Source organism: Cyprinodon tularosa, unplaced genomic scaffold (assembly GCF_016077235.1).
Source record: "Cyprinodon tularosa strain WSP-4 unplaced genomic scaffold, ASM1607723v1 ctg768, whole genome shotgun sequence".
Classification (NCBI taxonomy): Eukaryota; Metazoa; Chordata; class Actinopteri; order Cyprinodontiformes; family Cyprinodontidae; genus Cyprinodon; species Cyprinodon tularosa.
The window spans coordinates 159746-166724 of NW_024039527.1; positions in this window are offsets into that span (position 1 = coordinate 159746).

Here is a 6979-nt window from a genome sequence, read left to right on the forward strand (position 1 = left end):
GCGCAGAAGCATAGTTTTACAAGCTGTTATACACTTGATGCTTTAATCACATGGTTGTTTTGCTTTGAGGTCTGCTTGCTGTAACTTTAAATTATGAAGCAAGCATTTACTTCACAGATAATCTTTGTAGAAGTCATCTGTAAAAGCTTTATGCAGTGAGCCATAAAGTTTTCACATGAATAGGAACGTTAAGTTTACAAACTGAGTAGCTTGTAGAAAGAGATCCAGTTTGGATGCAAGCATGTATTTATCAGCACAGACCCAGAATTTCTTTAAAGGCTCCTGAATCCTTATGCCACGTTCAGACCCTCAGCAGCAGAGGCAGAAAAAGGCATGTGCTGCTTCATATTTGATGCTTGTAAAAGTTTAGTTCTGATGCGCAGCTGAAGCATCTTTGCTGCTCTAGCTGCACAGTCGAAAAGTGGGTCTGATGCACGATGGGTGGAGCTACCCTATCCTCTCTTTGCCTGTAACAATGACAACAATATTTGCTGTGATCAGTAGGTAAAAAGTAGTTTTAATTTGTTTTTAAGTGAAATAGTCCACCTGAAAACTTCATCTGTGCAGTCAGTTCATCAAGATTATGATCCTGCCCTCAAATATTATTTAGGCTGTCTGATCCGCTCAGACCTCCATACACCGGCAGTGAGCTGACCTTGGGACTCCCGTTCAACAGCAGCCTCTGGCCGGGTCGCCTCTTCTGGGTTCTCGGTTACTGTTTGTAGCGTCTGGAAGGCATTTTTCACATATGTAATCCAAACTGCAAGCCTCAGAATAAAAAAAAGGATCATATCTTGTTGGCAGGTTTCGATATTTTAAGTTAATTTAGGTGTTTATAAACTGTTTTAGAGGAGTGATCACAGTAATCTGCATCAGCAGTGCTGTGTCTGTCTCCCTGCTAGTTCCCAGATCAGCTTCTCTGATTGGTTGTTGTGGCGCGGGAAGCAGCAAAAGTTACATTTTTCCAACTCCAGCAGCTGATGATTCTGAAGCACATCACGCACATCAGATGCTCAGAAGCTCATGAGGCGCTGCTTTGGCTGTTCAGATCCGCTGCTCCTGCTGCTCAACTTTGCATGTAATCTAGCTGCTTCTGCTGCCTCTGCTCTCACGGTCTGAATGTAGCATTAGATATTCAACTGCCAGACAGATAAAAGATAGTTTGGTTTTAAAAGGTATTCTTCGAAGAAACATGCTTAGCAATTTTTAGACTATAATTTGATTTTAAATCACAATAACAACAAACATGTAAAACCTTGCTCAGTGTAACCGTGCGCAAACAGTGACAAAGATGTGTGTATGTGGCAATGTTGCATTTGTTTGGTATGTATACTGCTAAATGGAATAGACAACAGGAGGAAATTATTGGCACTTGGCAAGACACACGAGGAGAACGTAGGAAGGCAACAACCCAGAAGCAGGACTGCTGCCTCTGCCTTTGTGCAGGGAGGAGCACTATCAGGACCCTTCAAAATGACCACCAACAGGCCACAAATGCACTTGTGTCTGCACAATGTGTTAGAAGACGACTCCATGAGGATGGTATGAGGGCATGACATCCACAGGTGGGGTTGTGCTCACAGCCCATCACTATGCAGGATGCTTAGCATTTGCCACAGAAAACCAGGATTGGCAAATTCGTCTCTTGAGCCCTTTGCTCTTCACATTTGAAAGCAGGTTCACACTAAGCAAAGATAGCAGACATGAAAGAGTCAGGAAAAACCATGGAGAGTGATCTGCTGCCTGCAACATCCTTCAGCATGGCAGGTTTGGCAGTGAGCCAGTAATGGTGTGGGGTGGCATTTCTTTGGAGGGCTGAACAGCTCTTCATGTGCTTGTGAGAGGTAGCATGACTGCCATTAGGTACCGAGATAAGATCCTCAGACCCCTTGTGTGTCCATATACTGGTACAGTTAGCCCTGGGTTCCTCCTAATGCAGGATAATTCTAGACCCCATGTGGCTGGAGTGTGTCAACACTTCGTGCAAGATGAAGGCATTGTTGTGAGGTCATACAGCAACATGGATGCCACACACAATACTGAGCCTCGTTTTGACCTGTTTTAAGGATATCACATCAAGTTGGATGAGACTGTCATGTGGTTTTCCACTTAAATTTAGTGTGTGACTCAAATTCAAGGTCACCATGTTAATACATTTTAGTGTTATTTTGTTGTCAGCAAATTCAATAGCAGGATTCAATGTGAATATTTATTTCATTTAGATCTAGGGTGTGTTATTAGAGTGTTCTCTTTATTTTTTTAACAGTGCACATATGTGCCACTTTTTGGACACAGCCAAATGCCACTGCATATAATTGTCTGTGTGCGGAGAGGAAAGCACGGGGAGCTGTGATGTGTAGAGCAGAGTGGGGAAATAGAGCAGAAGAATACATGCCTAACATAAAGAAATCTTGAATAATTCTGCCCTGAGACGTGTGAGGGCTGCAAAGAGCAGAAGAAAGCACCCAGAGGTCGTTTCCATGGCAACCTTTGCCCTGGGAGATCACTGACCCTCCCGCCATGTTGTACAAGCGGGGCACAGATAGTAGGTCACATATGGCACCAGCGTTCCAATCAAACCTAATCTGGCTTGACTTGTGGGTTATAAATTATACTGGAAAGCTGGTTTACACTCAGGCTTAACTCATCGGAACGCTTGTGTGTACAATGTCTGCATTAATGGCAAACTGATGCAGTGACCCAATAAATGCTTGTGTCAACAAATGTATTTTATTGCCTGATGATAAGGAAAACAGCTCAGGGATTCAGCTGCTAAGCATAAACCACAAAGATGAGTTAGTTCAGACGAATTCCATTCAGATTTATCTCTACACTCGGATGTAATAAAGCGTTTGGTGTTAGTTCCACATGTGTTACAGGAAATTTTTACATGCCGTTGTGGTTGTCACTCACATTCAGCCCTTTGCTAACCAGACAGTCACGTGAGCGTCTATAAAGATTCCAGACTATGCATCTGAACTTTCAATCTTCCCTGCTGTTATGCCTATATGCCTGCATATTTTCATCCTATACCTCAAATCCATCTTGTGTGTTAAAAAGTCCAGTTTTATTCTGCTCCAGGAACTATAAGTTAAAGATTAAAATTAATTGTAGAGTCCAAAGTGTCTGTACTCTAACACTAAAATGAAAAAAAGAAAATAAATAAATTTGAATATGCAAAATTGTGGTAAACTGTATGTGCTGACTTCTAATGAGTAGTTTCTTTATTATTTCTGACCACACATGACAAAAAAAAATGTTAGCAGGGAGGCATGCTAATTATATGTAAAGTCTGACTTGTGACCAGTTTTGTCTGAGAGAATAAGTTTCAACCAAATAAAATAGTTATAAATGCTAAAGAACATTCTTGCAAAGAACTAAAAGATTGAAGGTGGCTGTTAACTTTTATGCTTTTGTCAAAAAGCAGGTAAACCATACAAGTTTTTAATCTTTAAGTCAAAATATCTTAATCTTTAATGGCAGAAATACCATCTGTGCCTCCAGACAGATGTGAACATATTAGTGTGAGAAACTCTCTGAAAGTATCCTAAGGTGTGACATAACAGCCTGTCTGCACTTCAGAATCACATATGAATAATTCATGCAGCTTTCTTGGATTATGCATTGAAAGGAGATAAAGAAACAAACTGAATTTTAAGACAAACATGGCATATATCCAGAGCAGGGGACTTGTGATTTCTTCCTTTTCTGTAAATAATTATCATTTCCAAATTTTGTAATAATTTTTTGTAATTATAAAGGATTTCTTTTTTTTATAACTTTATAGAACCTTTCTAGGTTTGGATCCTAAAAATAAAATATAATTTGTTGTCCACTTAAAGTGCTCCAAGAATCAGTTATTTTTATGTGCAGAATAGACAAATACTATCTGACAACAAAATGCCGTGATGTGTGTCAGAAAAAAAATTCTGCAGGACATGGAAAACTAAAAAAGGCCTTTTTTTATTAGAATATTAATATTTCAACAGTTTGAATTTTTAAATAATTAAAACTGCAGTTCTGTAGATCAGTTAGTTCAGGGAAATCAGAAAGATTGAAACAGGTAATTATGTGCATTTTCTTTCCAAATACACAATCATCTTCTTGATAAATATGTATGTTTTTAGCAGGCATTTTTATGGGTATAAGCAGTGCTAGAATGAAGGGCCGCCTCGCTCTGATGGAAGTTAAATCCTATCTGTTTCTCTTGGCTCTATCACTGGTCCGTGATTCCCTATTTCATGAGTGAGCAGGTAATAATCACGGGTGACTGAATTTTCACCTTTTTGCTAAGATCTATAAGTGAGGAGGACATATAGGAATGCTTGATATATTTCCACTTTATTCTTTTATCTGTTTGTTTTATGCTTTGAAGATATGAAATCATAGCAAAATGGCAGTCATTTTTATTTTTTTATATTTAGTTGGTTTTGTTATACTTTTTAAAGTTTGGGATCACAATTGAATGTTTTTATTTAATTTATTCTATAATATATCATGTTATTTTATATGTTATAACAAAGAATTGTTTTTATTTTCTCAAATAGAAAGATGAAGAGGAGTGATCTAAAGTAATTGCAGTAGCTTATGTCCTAATATCTGCCTCTATATTTGAAAAACTGATTAAGCTATTTAGTGATTTGACTTAATTTAACTATTTTGCCTTTGGCTCTTCCTCAACACAATATATTTTGTAAAAAAAAAAAATTAAAAAAAAAGAGAAATTTTCATCTCTTTTTTCAGGCCTCATCATTTATTAAAGCCTGAAAAAATAAACAAGATGTCAGTTAAAGTGTCCAAAATATATAACAACGGTAAAAAGTAAGAAAGGAAAAAGATGAATATTAAAATATCATTTATCACATTTTTATTATTATAAAAAGAAACTATTTTAGTATTCTTTATTACGGTATCTTTCAACGTCAAGTTTCTTCACATATAATATGTAATGCTGAACAATATAATGCTGTTTGTGCTCTCTGTATTAAAAACTGCAATACAATGAATAATAATAATAATTTTAACACTAATAATAACAATGATAATTGGGACAGTTATATTTTGGGGTCAGAATTAAGAGAATTAAATAAAATCAAACAGATGTTCTATGTTTTGCTCAAAGATTGAGCACAACACCACTGATCAGACCTTTGATAAACATTAGTGTAATAATTATATGAAGTTGCAGCTTAATAGATAATAACAGAAATTCTGACAAATCTAGTAATGTTAACTTTGTGACCAGGAGCTGTCATTTAAAGCAATATTTCAACATTTCTGACAGTTTCCAGTTCTCAAGTTGTCCTTCTGAACTCTGCAGCTGTATCTTTAAAATGTCCTTAAGGTTCACTGAGCTTGATGGAATGTTCTGGTGCAGTCAAGTGCACCCAGGCTGAGTGATCAGGCCCCTTCTTACTGAATCATGCAATATTCTACCTTTCAGATGGCTTGTTTAAGGAAAACTGTCTAGTAGTCTGAATGAAAGGAGTAGAGAAGGTAAGAGGGCAAGGTGGCACAAGCAGCATCTGATATTAATGCAATCTGAAATTTTCTGTAATGCCCTGTTTCTAAATTGTAAAAATTGACCTTCCTTGTAAAGGTGACACAATCCTGCAATTGTTGATGTTTCGCAAGCTAAGTGGAGGTTTGGGAGCTAGCTCCGGCTGAGTCTGAAGGCCGAGCAAATATTTCATGAGTAATTTATTATCTGGAACACGAAAGCGTGCTCCACTCAACATCCTGGCCTGGATATAGACAGTAATCTGGTCACACAGAGAGTGGAAAAAAAGAGTCAAAAGGGCAGACCAAGAAGTAGTTAACATTTTACATCAACTTTCTTCTGAGGTTGTCAAAAAAGATCAAGAACTCCCTTTAACCTAAAACAGGTGCCTGGACTGAATGTTTATTGTTGGATGTCTTGCTTTTATCATTTTTTTCAATTTACGTATCTAGGTAGAAACACTTTTTCTTCTCTGGTTATTAATTTTGCTTTTACTTTATTGATGTGGAACATGCTTGAATATATTCAGATGTGAAGTTATTTGTTTTTTTAGATTTATCCAAAAATATTATGTTGCTGGTTATAATTACTGAATGCGCAATTCTTGTTATTGTTAATAAATCTACACATAACTATGCAAAATAAATTACATTTTGCAGCTAAAAGCACATCAACGTGCAGTTATTTTCAAAACATGCACATTGCATGTTTATTGTTGAAGGTTCAGATCCAATAGGAATTATTTCCATTATTTAAATAACACATAAATAAATAAAATGTTTGTTTTATAGACCAGCAGTGCAATATAACATCATGACTAAAAAAGAGAAAATAAATTATTTAAAAATGCAGTGTATGAGTAAAAAGCTACAGTAATAACAGAAGAACAACCGGGTGATACACAAAATGCTTTCTTTTGTGCAAAGCATCTGGTAGCACATAAAGACTGTATTGTATTGACCTATCTTACACAGACAGCAATTGTTTTTTTGTTGATTTTCAGCTAGAATAAGAAACAGCACAGGAGTTTGCCAACATAAAGTAAGATTTAGCAGCAGAGCACCATATTAGAAGCCCATAAATAATATCAGAATGCAGGGGTGAGTGTACAAATAGTGAAGGCACTTGTGTGTATGTGCTGAGAGGTGTGGCGGCTTGTGAGAAAAAGGCTGTTTTCAATGGTGGCATTTAAAGTCCCCATGCAGCAGTAGATTTTTTCCAGAAAGCAGCAGCAAGAGAAGGAATGAAACAGAGGAGTTAAGTCCTTCAGTTTTAAAGGCTCTGCTGAAGAAGTGAGTCATGAAAGTGTCGGTTAGGAAGAAAGGGTAGAGAAACCTCAATGAATTTTCAGCTGTTCACATTTTGCGGAACAGGCTCTTTTTAGTGCAATTCCCAAAACGCTCTAGTCTTTCTTTAAAACATTTTGTAATGAGGAAACCTGGGTAAAATCACATTTGTTAAAGAAGACTGTTGGACCTT